At 41.6% G+C, this 13,603-nt stretch overlaps 1 pseudogene; it reads left to right on the top strand.

The window, feature by feature from the left end:
- The first annotated feature begins 12,316 nt into the window (after positions 1–12,316).
- LOC121433371 lies at positions 12,317–13,009 on the top strand (annotated as a pseudogene).
- Positions 13,010–13,603: the final 594 nt, after the last annotated feature.

Genomic DNA, 13,603 nt, shown 5'->3' with positions numbered 1-13,603 from the left:
AAGACTATGAACTCCATTTATAATAAAAACATATTTTGGGGCTGGAGAAATGGCTCAGAGGTTAAGAGCATTGCCTGCTCTTCCAAAGGTCCTGAGTTCAATTCCCAGCAACCATATGGTGGCTCACAACCATCTGTAATGGGGTCTGGTGCCCTCTTCTGGCCTGCACGCATACATGGAAGGAATGCTGTATACATAATAAATAAATAAATATTAAAAAAAACATATTTTATTGTCTTATGCAACATTTGTGACCTGGGATTTTATCTGATCAGCTGTAATTCTGTCCAATGCACCCAAGGAACCACATTTAAGTTCCTTAGCAACCATTTGAGATGAAACTGCAAAAGTCACTAAAATGATATTTAAAGTTATTATAGAGATACTCAAGAGCTTGTCTCTCTGGAAGCCTGCACTGGTGCTTGGGTATGTACTCGCCTTCCTTAGCCACTTCTGTTTCTATAAACCCCAGGCTTAAATTTTCTTCATGACTTCCACTGAATAACTCCAGTTCCAGGCTGGATGGCTCAGAAATTAAGAGCACTTGCTGCTCTTCTAGAAGACCTGAGTTCGCAGTAATTCATCGGGTGGTTTACAACTCTAGCTCCAGTTCCAGGGGATCCAATACCCTGTGTGCACATATACACATATACACATGTATTGGTCAGAACTAGAGAGATAGAACTCATAGAATTATATATATATAGTATAATATATACCTATATAATATAAATGTATATATCCTTATGTCATGCTTAATTTCCAAATTTATTAGAGTGGCTTAGAGGCTGTGGTCCAGATAGTCCAACAATGGTTGTCTACCAAGGGAAGGGCCAAGAATCCAGTAGCTGATCGATCCTTGAGGCTGTATATATTATCTGGTCTTCAGTATATGCCAGAATCTTGAAGAAGTATGATCTAATGCCAGTAAAGAATGGTCTTACTAGCAATCATGAGAACAAGCAGCCACAGAGCAACAGCTTTCTTCTCCCATGTCCTTTATGTAGGCTTCCAGCAGACGGTGGGGCCCGCAGTAAAGATTGCTCTTCCCACCTCAGAAAATCCAGATTAAGAGTGGGTCTTCTCACATGAAATGATTTCATTTAGAGAAAAATCTCTCACAGGTGTGCCCAGCAGCTTGGGTTTTAGAGAATCCCAGATGTTGTCAGTTTGACAACCAAGAATAGCCATCACAAGTTCATACTTTGTCAGCTTGACACATAATCAATGTATATCATGCTTAATTTCCTAATGGAAACCATTAGCAAAGCCAGACATGGTGCCACTTGTCTTTAATCCCAGCACTCTGGAGGCAGAGGCAGGTGGATCTCTGTGAGTTCTTGTCTACCAAGAAAGTGCCAGGACAGCCATAGATATTACACTGAGAAGCCATGCCTCAAAAACAAACAAGCAAACTAAATCAATAACCAGGTCAAAATTATGGCTAACATGATATAACTACCCCATGTATATTTGCAAACACATTATATATTTAGAATAGGTGGCAATGTCCCTTGAGGGGCATTCTTTTGGTATTTCAAAACTTAAATATGACAAACACTGATATTTTCTTAATTGATATTATATTACATAATAAATATGTTTAGGAAAGAAAACACAAATATCTGTTCAAACGTATTTCTAACAAAATATGATGGAAATGCTCATGTCCAGTATAATCCTCATTTCTGCATCTGGTCATGTGGCCTTTGCTGGTGTTTATAAACACCTTCTTCTACCACCCGTTTTGTATTTCCTCCACCTTCAGCAAGCACCTCACCATGTCTTGCTTCTTTTCCTGGAGAAGTGACACATACCTTCATTCTTGAAGGGTCTGTGCCCTTGGTCATCCTGCCCGGATTAGGTTGTTGTCATTTCCTATTGGCTTTAATCACAGGACTTGGTAGCACCAAGAGATGCCCTGAAGAATCTCCTGCACTCCAGACACAATCTGTCTTCATCATGGAGAAGCAATCCAAATTCCTCTTGGTAATGTGGATCAATCACCCCTCCTGACACGGCTGTTTCTTTCTTAGTCTGTTGGCTTAAGGGCATCAGAAGCCCAAAGTAACCAAGGGGAAGTCTGAGCTTCCAGGTCAACAGAGTATTTATTGTGTCTTCTGGCAGGAGCGCTCCCCGTTCTGGAACCGAAACTTCTAGGCCAGCAGAACTTAAGGGCATGAAATCAGGAAGCAAAATTTTCCTAGTGGGTCACTTGGGGTCTTAGTGAATGGAGCCATTCCATTGTCTTCCTCCTTGATTCCTAAATTTGGCTGTGGGAGAAAATATACCATATATTGGATTCAAAGCATATACCACCTTCTGGGGAGTCCTGTCCCAGCTCTCCAAGCTGCTGCCACCCAATCAGCAATGTCATGATTTCTTCAAAAAGCCATTCTATCTTTCTATCAGACCAGATGCTTCATGGTGGTGGGGAACATGGTAAGACCAGTGGATTCCATGTTCACAGGCCCACTATCACACTTCTCTAGCTGTGAATTGAGTTCCTACATCACTAACAATGCTGTATGAAATATCATGATGGTGGGTAAGGAATTCTGTAAGTTCATGGGTGGTGGTTTTGGAAGAAGCCAAAATTATGTGCAGGAAAGTCAAATCCATACCTGAATAAGCATCAACTCCAGTAAGGACAATGTGCTGTCTTTTCCACTGAGGAAGTACTATAATGTCAATCTGCCACTAGGTCACTGGTTGGTCACCTTGGGGATTGATGTCATATCTAGGGCTCAGTGTTGGTCTCTGCTGTTGGCTGATGTGGCACGAAGCAGAAGCTGTAGCCACATCAGCCTTGGTGAGTGGAAGTCCATGTTGTTAAGCCTGTGCATAAGCCCCCTCTTTGCCACCATGGCCACTATGTTCCCGGGGAAATGACAGGAAGGGGAAAGAGGCTGACTGTTCACAGATCTGGCCATTCTATATACTTGGTTACTGAATGCTTCCTTAGCTGAAGTCAGGTTTCGATGAGCATTTAAATGGGGCAGAAGTATCCTCACCTTCTTCACCCATTTGAATAGATCAATCCACATACTTCTGCCCCAGATGTCTTTCTCACTGATTTTCCAATCATGCTCTTTCCACGTACCTGACCATCCAGCCAACCATTGAATAATTGCACCTGTCACCATTTTCCCTTCTAAACAAAATGTACAGCTATGGTTACTGCCCAAAGTTCTGCCTACTGTGACAATTTCCCTTCTTTGGTGTCTTTCAGTGTTGTCATAAAAAGGTCTGTAATGCTACAGCTGTCCACTTCTGGGTGGTGCCTGTACAACACACAGAGCCATCAGTAAACCAGGCCCTGTTCTTCTCTTCCTCAGTCAACAGGTCATAGGGTGCACCCCATGAGGCTACCGGTGCACATTTGGCAGCAGGCAGTGTTAACAAGAGTAGAAACCGTAGACATCTTCTTTTTTGGTTTTCCAAAACAGGGTTTCTCTGTGTAGTCCTGGCTATCCATGGAACTCACTCTGTGGACCAGCCTGGATCCAAACCCCAGAGATCTTCCTATCTCTGTGCCAAAGTGCTGCAATTAAAGCTATCTGCCACCAGGCCTGGTACTGGGGTGACTTCTTTGTATAACTTGCTTGTGCCTTCAGAACCTGCTCAGACTTGATTATGTTCCGTTTCCACTAAGGCCCAACAACAGGACAAGAGTTGTCTCTCAAAGGTGTTGTGGAGACTCTACATTCATTTCCCAGCTTCAAAGACACGAATAATAATGCAGAAATTATATTAATTACAATAGTGTTTGTCAAAAGCTTACATATATTTCTATCTAACTCTTACATCTTAAATTAACCCATTTCTATTAATATGTGTATTGCCACTAGATTTTTGCTTACTGGTGCTGGCATGTTACTCCTTTGGCAGTTACATGGTATCTCTTTGACTCTGTCTACTTTTTCTCTATATCTCTGTTCAGATTTCCTACCTGGCTTTACTCTACTAAGCCATTGGCTAAAACAGCTTCTTTAATAACCAATGGTAATAAAACATATATGTAGCATACAGAGGGGAATACTACATCATCTCTCCTTTTCTTTCTAAATAAAAAGAAAGGTTTTAACTTTAACATAGTAAAATTACATATACAAAACAGATTATCAAGCAAGAATTACAGTTACAATATTTATATCTACTTTATCTTTTATCATAACTAAAGAAAATTATAACTATCTAGTCTTCAACTCTTCAAGGACCACAGAAGGATATAATATTACCTAAGTAAACAGGAAGTGCATTATAAGCAGTTTCCAAAGTTCTAGAAATGACAGAGACATCTTGTTGCCTAGACAGTCATCCAAACTTCTTCTGTAATGTTACAACATCCATCTTCAGCCTCCAGGCCCATGGTATCTGGCACACTTTTCAGTGAAGCAGGAAACTTGAAGATCTGTCCTACCTTATACTGTCAAAGTTCATCAGCTGTCTGTTTCTATTTCCTGCGGAATGTCTGGCAGTTTCTTCTGTGAATCAGGAACTCTGAAGGACTGTCTCATCTTTAGGCAAGTCCAGCAATCATTTTTATGTGGGCTCTCCATGTCCATTTCATACAACATACCATAAGCAGTCCAGGCAAGAGCAGTTTCTTGCTCAAATGGCTATCAAATTCCATAAAGAGTCTCTTTAACGTCCATCATCCTCTTGAAGTAAATGGTGCTGCCAGAAGCAGACACGTCTCACTATTGAGATAAGGCTCAGTTCTTAAAAACCTTCTAAATGCCATATTCTGTAGGTCTTTGGAGTACTGAAGATTATCTATATAATTGAAATATGTCTCTGTACATCTAGAAAACCAAACTAACATGAATACAAGTTTGACTATTTTGACCACCTATTGATCTGCAATTTTTAATTATACATTACATTTTTAAATGAGCTGAACAAACATAATACTTTAATAAAGAGCAAAAATATACATATAAAAATTGACCTTAAATTTATATCAATAAGCCAAGATCCATACCAATGCAAAGTATTCATCTCTATAGTATATCCTCCTTTAAATGTAAACAAACATTTATAAACAATCATTTAGGGAATTTGGACATTTTTCTCTAGACTACTTCCTCCTGATTGGGGGCACTCTTTAACAGGTCTTTCATGGGTGTCCTGTGTGGTAGGTCCATCTCAGCCAGCAGTCCTTAAGCGGTCATGGATGTTGGACCATCTTGGCCATTGCTTCAGGGAGTCTTGTTTGGTCAAACCATATTAGCTGATAAGCTTTCTATCCTCTGTGGAAACAAAAGAAGAACCTTTTTTCCAAAGCAACATATCTTTAGACCTAAATTTTGAATTTAAGATATTTTTAAAACATATATGTTGGTTTAGCTTAGCAGCCTGTACAATTACATGTCTCTCTGTACTTAGCTCATTCACAGTTAAAATATTTAAAGAAAACACAATAGTATACATGATCTAGACTCTTTGTCTATTTTCCATCTTTATGTTGCTTATTTTTCTTCACTCCTTTAATCTATGGCTGTCTGTACTCTGTCTCTTTAAATACTCTTTTTTAATTGTTTTAAAACTATTTATTTCTTTTTATAACTGTCTTTACTCTTTTCTTACTCTCTCTCAAGGCTACGTACATTTTTTAAAGACACTATGACCCATTCAGAGTTTTGTTTTTCCATCTGAATCTGTCTTTATTTTGTATCTGTAATCATTTTCTGAACAGGAGTGCCTTTTCTTAAAATGGCTAGGACTAAGGTTGCTTTACCTTTTGACCCTGCCCATTCCAACATGGCAGAGGTTTGTTAACTGCCAGCTCTACTAATCATGCTCTCCATCCCAGCTCCAGGGATGCAGTGGGTCCATTTCACCATCAATCAACCTGTAGCACTCTGCTCACAAATCCCATTCAAACGCTCTGTAGCCAGACATCCCAAAATAGCCAGAGCCTTTTGTGCCAGTATAAACCAGGAAGCCCTCCCCTAAAGAAGCTGAGCAGCCTTTTCTGCCAATACTGATTCAGGAAGACCTCTCGTAAAAGGGCCACAGTACCCCTATTCACCACCTTCAAAAAAAAAAAAAAAAACATGGCTACCAAGAAGCTATGTTAAACTCTGTTCTTTTGTGTCTAGAATTCCTTCTCAAGCTCTCTCAGGTTTTATGTGAATGTAGTTACCTCATGTTGGCATACCATTTTGTAGGCAGAGAGTGCTCGTTCATTTCCCGGCTGCCCAGACCCAAGAAATAACACAGAAATTATATTAATTACAACACTGTTTGGCCAATAGCTTAAGCATATTTCTAGCTAACTCTTATATCTTAAATTAACTTACTTCTATTAATCTGTGTACTGCCACTAGGCTGCAGTTTACCAGTGCTGGCATGTTACTCCTTTGGCAGCTACATGGTGTCTCTTTGACTCTGCCTACTTTCCCTCTATATCTCCGTACAGATTTCTCTCCTGGCTCTGCTAAGCCGTTGGTTGAAACAGCTTCTTTAATAACCAATGATAATAAAGCATGTTCATAGCGTACAGAGAAGAATCTCATATCTCAAAGGGACAATCGTTGTCTGCAGATGATGTAGAGCCTTGCTCTGAAATCCCAAAGGATAGTCCACCTGCCAAAGGCTCCAAGTAGCATCCCTGTCACTGAGACCCTGTCATAGTCACTGTTCTATCACTGTGAAGAGAGACCGTGACCAAGGCAACTCTTACATAAGAAAGCATTTAATTGGGGGCTTTCTTATAGTTTCAGAAGTTTAGTCCATTGTCATCATGGCGGGAAGTGTGGCAGCCGGCACGGAAGGCATGGCAGGCATGATGCTGAAAAGGAAGTTAAGAGGTACATACTGATCTTCAGGCAGAGAGAGATGAGGGGGAGACTGGGCTTAACATAGGCTTTGAAAACTCAGAGCCCACTCCTAATGAAACAGTTCCTCCAACAAGCCACACCTACTCCAACATGCCACACCTCCTAATTCTTTCTAAAGTTCCATTCTCTGGTGACTAAGCATTCACATATATGAGCCTATGGGGCCATTCTTACTCAAAACACCATATATTTCAAGTATTATTGAGTCTGCTGGATCAAGTGGCAGAGCAGCCTGGACCTTTTAAAAGCCTTCTCCTTTTCCAGGCTCCACTCAAAGCAAACAGCTTTCCTAGTCACTTGGTATATGGCCTGGAGTAACACACCTAACTGAGGAATGTGCTGTCTCCAGATCCAAATAGGCCAACAAAACATTATGCTTCTTACTTGGTGGTGGGACCAGGTGCAATAACTTATCCTTTACCTTAGAAGAAATATTTCTGCATGTTCCACACCACTGGACTCCCTAAGAATTTCACTGAGGTAGAAGGTCCTTGAATTGTGGTTGGATTTATTTCCTATCCTCTGATCCATGTGTTACCAACAAGTCCAAAGTGGTTGCTACCTCCTGCTTACTTGATTCAATTGGCATAGTGTGATAAATACAGTGATATTTGTGGAAGGGAAATATGATCAAGATCCTTATGACAGGGCAGGAGAGTTAATATATCCTTGGGGTAAACTGTAAAGGTATACTGCTGGACTTGCCAACTGAAAGCAAATTGCTTCTGGTGGTCCTTATGGACGGGTACTTAGAAAAAGGGCACTTGCTAGGTCAATAGCCGCATACTATATACTAGGAGATGTGTTAATTGGCTTAAGTAAGGACACCACATCTGTTACAACAGCTGCAATTAGAGTTACTATCTGATTGAGTTTTCAATAGCCAACTATCATCCTCCATGAAACTCCTGTCTTCTGCACTGCCAGAATGGAGAGTTAAAGGGGGATGTGGTGGGAACCACCCTTGTGTCTTTCAAGTCCTTGATGGTGGCACTAATCTCTGCAGTTCCTCCGGGGATGCCATACTGTTTTTGACTCACTGTTTTCCCTGGCAGAGATAACTCTAAAGGCTTCTCTTTGGCCTTTCCAACCATAATAGTCCTTAATCTATAGATCATGGAGCCAATGTGAGAATTCTGCCAACTTCTAAGTATATCTATCCCGACTATGCATTCTAGGACGGAGGAAATGGTGGCTTTGGAGAGCCACTGGACCTACTATAAGTTGAACTTTTGATAAAATTCCATTTGGCACCTGACCTCCGTAAGCCACCACTTTAACTGAAGGGCCACACTGTTCCTTGTGTTCTACCCAAATCAGTGTCAACTCAGAAAAAGACTCCAATAGACCCCAGAAAGTCCAATTATTTTCTTTCCCCCAGTGTTATACCAAGAAACCCCTGTAAAAGGTCATAGGTCTGTCTGGGGAAGGACTGCAGAAAGGCTAACAGTAAAACTTTTGGGTATTTTGTCAAGGTCCTTGCTCAGGAGAACTTGGCTGTCCATTCATTCAAGGGGTTCTGGGTTTGCAAACTGGCTTAAGTCTGGAGACTGATTCATGGGCTGAGAGTCCCCTTTGCAATGATCTATCCAATGGAGCCCTTCTTTCATTTGCTTGAGGATTTTTCTGCTTATACATATTTAACAAAAATACAGTAGACTTCTTTTTTGATTGTTCTTTGTTTGTTTTTCGAGACAGGGTTTCTTTGTAGCTTTGGAGCCTGTTCTGGAACTCGCTCTGGCCTTGAACTCACAGAGAAACATCCGCCTCTGCCTCCCGAGTGCTAGGATGAAAGGCATGCACCACCTGGCTATAGCAGGTTTCTTATCTGTTTCATGCCTGGAAACACCATAATGGATTGGTCAGTACCGATGATCTATATGTATCATAACACAATTAATAATAAATTTTATTGGGCAGTGGTGGCACATGCCTTTAATTCCTGCACTTGGGAGGAAGAGGCAGGTGGATCTCTGTGAGTTCAAGGCCAGCATGGTCTAAAAAATGAGCTCTAGGACAGTCAGAGCTGTTATACCAAGAAACCCTGCCTCTAAAAATTAAAAACCAAAACCAAACAAATAAAATCCCCGAAAAATTTTTAAAAATGCCAATTCTACCGTGTAGCAACTCACCCTGAAATTCTTTTCTCTAGTGACATCAAGAATCATGGTTTCCTCTGAACAGAAGTCCCTGGAAAGAAGTTGTCAGGCTACCACAGGTGACACCTACAGCTGTGACTCTGGCCTATGTCCCATGGCTGCTAAAATCATTACTGTGCTCTGACAGACTGTGTGACATCTGACTTGATTCTGGGTGCTTGCTGAGGCATTCACAGGCTGAGGCTGTTCCTCAATAGTGTGTGCAGAGTAGGGAACCTTCATGATGGGAACACATTTTTGAAGCAGTATCTTTCAAAACTATGAGACACAAATTTAAAAACAAAAAAATAAATAGAGGCTGAGGTATAACTTAGGGGTAGTGCACCTGCCTAGCAAGTCTGAGAGCCTGTGTTTAACCTCCAACTCTGTAACACCTCACCAATAAAAAAAAAAATTGTTAGAGCAAGAAGTGAGAGGAAGTAATTGGAGAAGAGAAGTCAATGTGTGTCAAGGCCCAAAAGACTAGAACTAAGATCAATAGGAGAAACCTTGTATGTCTTTAAAGAGTGAGAGAAGCCACTCAGCTAGCATATTGAAATGATTCTATTCAGATAGGCCACTGTAGGTTTTAGCCACAATACTAAGAACATGATAAACCACTGAAATTTCAGTTTAGGGATTGACTCACTGGATTTGTTCTATAGAATAAAAGGATAAAAGAAAAAAAAAACCCACAACAAACAACCACCAAACCTTCTGTCTTTAAAAGGCAGCAGAGAGGAATACAGAAGATGATTGTGAGGGAAACAGATGCTGGTAGAGGTTAAAATGGGGGTTAAAGACAGTGTGAGGCGTCAGGTAAATATTGAAAGGGTAGACCCGACACCATCAGTGAGTGGCAGGGTGTGATGAGCGCGCAGTACCATGGACAAGGCTTGACAGCCCCAATTCTCTCCTTCAAGGAAGTTCTTCTCTCCTGACTGGGAAACGCACGGACGGGTAGATGATGGAGGGAGATGAAGACTTCTCTTTGGGACTCATTGTATCAGAGGTCTCTGTGAAACTTGTTAGTGGACATACTCAGAAAAACTGTCCTAGATCTGGGCTTGGGGACTCACACCTAAGCCAACCTAAGTAGGCTACAGAATAATTCTTGGTTTCAAAAAGAGTCAATAAATCTTATTGGAGTTGTAAATTTGGCCCCTCAACACATCATTGACAGTGGAATCTCCCAGGTTACAACAATCAGGCAGGAGGAGCCGCAGGGTGAGTGGAAGGTTTAAGACGAAGTTCAAGGAGAAAGTAGCTGGATATTGTGAAAGCCAAAGACAGGGCATTGAAAACACAATCAACCATTTTTAACATTTTGAGAAGGTATTTGAAAATCTGAGAATGACTTGGAATTAGCAATGTCATCAGAATCACCGGCCACACTGGTTAAGGCGTTTTGGTAGAGTGGTGTCGAAGAAGCCAGTCTAGGGGAAGCATGCCAGACAGGATTCAGGTCCACTTGAAGTTGATGACCGTGAATTTGTAGACCATGGAGATGTGTAATTGAACTCTAGTCGCTCAACAGTCCTTGCACAGGCACACACAAAACAGGCAGATGGCTCCATTCATCTGGGACTGGGATTCTGCCAGGAGGCTGTGGGGAACAAAAAGGAGTCAAGGGATTTTGGCAAGCGTGATGGGCTTGATGGGCCATGGAAGCTAAGCAGAATAAGGAAAAAGCAAAGGCAAGAGGGAGGATGTCAATCAACTGGGAGGATGAGGACAGTTGTGAGCTGTAGGAGAGTGGTTGTACAGAGTGGGGTTTTAGGGCAGGGCAGAGCAATTTGGCACGTTGATATTGGGAGTACCACCTTAGGAAGCCGAGGAAAGGGAGTAGAGACTCGTCGTGTGCCCAGGACTCTGTTAATGCTTGCTTCTTGAGCTTTGCTAATAGGATGGATTTCTACTTTCCAAAAGTTAATACTGAACAACAATTATATAGTTCAAATGGAACTTCTGTTGGTGGTAATTTCATGACCAATACAACACAGCATGGACTGTCAGTTCTAGTAACATGTAAACGAGGAGTTTCTCAAAAGTAGTTGCCAGCATTTCTGTCTGGGTGCTGGTATTATGTATAAGCTTTTAAGGTATCCCTTTCAGTCATAGCCCATAGTGATTTGAGCAGCACCATCAGCATTAGTAGCTGGAATTCCTTGTTCAGAACTCAAACTCTTGCTTCCTATGTTTCACCAAGATACCATAATGAATCAGTCCCAAGATAAACCATGAAGTTCTCATGTTGTTTTTCAATGTAGAGGCTGTGAGACTGTAACTCTTGAGATGAAGGGAGTCTCTCTGAAACAAACCAAGCCCAACCAATCAACCAACCATCCAACCAAACAACTAACCTATCAACCAACCAATCAACAAACCAATCAAACAACCATTACTGAGCCTTCACAAATACTAACAAGATAGGGATGGAGTTATGGGATGTTCTGCAGCTACAAGCGGCAAGGTTGCATTAGAGTGAAATAGGACTGGCAGAACAGAATGCCAAGGACATTTCCATACTTCTTCTTTTGGGGAAGGACAGCACAACATGTTTACATTGACCTTACATTGGCTATAAATATAGGGTTGAGCTAATTCAAAGTGAGGAAGACTTAATTTATTTCATACAACTTTATTCAAGAAAATGAGCTGCTATTGAGAAATGTAGATATTCTTGCCACAAATGTATAGTTATAGCAATGTTCATGCATAATTACAGATACAAGACTGACAATAACATCACACCTACCATCCGCCACACAATGCTTTCTACACTTTACTCATTTAATTGACACATTTTTCTCAGAATTCATAAAAGTCAGATATTAATATATAACATAATTTCAAAAACTTGAAACCAACCTTTTAAGTATTTGAAGAGGAAAGTTCGGTTTGTGAGGTTAAACTAAAATTTTCAATCTAATAGCTGGGAAAATTACACATGAAAATCAATAGCAAACTGGGCATTGGTGGTGCATGTCTTTAATCTCAGAACTTGGAAGGCAGAGGCAGGTGGATCTCTGTGAGTTTGAGGTCAGCCTGGTCTACAGAGCAAGTACCAGTGTGATAGGCTCTAAACCTACAGAGAAGCCCTGTCTCGAAAAACCAAAAAAAAAAAAAAAAAAAAAAAAGAAGAAGAAGAAGAAATAAGAAAAGAAAAAAAAAAGAAAAAACAAAAGAAAATTAGTAGCAAAAGAAAAATACTCCAGATCACTTGAAACAATACGAGTGTAACAAAATACTTGGCTGTTTTTCTTGGATCAGAAACCATATCAACCTTCAGGAGCAGAGAAAGAAAATTCAATTTAAAAGAATGTTCATATGTTCAGTTTAAAAAGAAGCCTCAAGCTTTTTCCCAGGCGGCTGCCGAAGGTGGTGGAGGGGCAGGTTCTGGTGTTGGACTGCCTAGGCCATCTTCTGGGTCGCCTGGCGGCCATTGTGGCCAAGCAGGTACTGCTGGGCCAAAACGTGGTCGTTGTTCGCTGTGAGGGCATCAACATTTCCGGAAATTTGTACAGAAACAAGTTGAAGTATCTGGCCTTTCTCCGAAAGCAGATGAACACCAACCCCTCCTGAGGCCCCTACCATTTCCGAGCCCCGAGCCACATTTTTTGGCGCCCTGTGCGAGGCATGCTGCCCTACAAGACCAAGCGAGGCCAGGCTGCCCTGGAACGCCTCAAGGTGTTGGATGGGATCCCTCCACCCTATGACAAGAAAAAGCAGATGGTGGTCCCTGCTGCCCTCAAGGTTGTGCGGCTGAAGCCTACCAGGAAGTTTGCTTACCTGGGGCGTCTGGCTCATGAGGTCGGGTGGTACCAGGCAGTAACAGCCATTCTGGAGGAGAAACTGAAGGAAAAGGGCAAGATGCACTATCGGAAGAAGAAGCAGCTCTTGAGGCTACAGAAACAGGCAGAAAAGAACGTGGAGAAGAAAATCTGCAAGTTCACAGAGGTCCTCAAGACCAACGGACTCCTTGTGTGAGCCCAATAAAGACTATTTGTACCTCATGCCTGCCTGGCCTGCTCTTCCTCCACCGCCGAAAAGGGAAGTGGGGATAAAGGTGCTTTAGGCACTGCTCCTGTGGGAAAGAGGGTGTTTTTATAAAAGCTCTGAGCTGGGATTACTTGGGCTTTAGTGTTAATGACTGGGCTGCTCAGCCCATCAATGTATTCTGCAGCTGTGAGGACAGAGACCTAACATCTGGGCTGGGATTCAGAAGTGCACACTGGGAAGCCACTGCCTTTTCCCCTTCCCAGCGCTGCTCAGAAAGCAATTTTACTTTCTTGTTGCAGCATTCTGTTGCTAATACATTATTTGACTGTTAAAAAAAAATAAAATAAAAAAATAGAAAGAAGCCTCAATTGTCATCTCTCATGCCTCCTTTCTCTCTACAGAGTCCACTTCAAAATTAAGATTAAATATCAGACCCAGGCTAGGCAATTTCTCACCCCCTGAACATCTAAAATAACTTACACAAGAGATAGTCAATTTTGGCTCACATTTTTGGGGTTTTAGTTCACAGTCATCTAGCCCCATTGTGTCTGGACATGTGGTGAAATAGAGCATCATGGCGGAGGGTGGGCTGAACAGATATGCTCACCTCATGGT

The sequence above is a fragment of the Microtus oregoni genome, unplaced genomic scaffold (genome assembly GCF_018167655.1).
Source record: "Microtus oregoni isolate MIOR12 unplaced genomic scaffold, Mior012 000038F_ref0000394, whole genome shotgun sequence".
In the NCBI taxonomy this organism is placed as follows: Eukaryota; Metazoa; Chordata; class Mammalia; order Rodentia; family Cricetidae; genus Microtus; species Microtus oregoni.
Note: the sequence above shows the minus strand (reverse complement) of the source record. Positions and strands in the feature narration are given on the sequence as shown.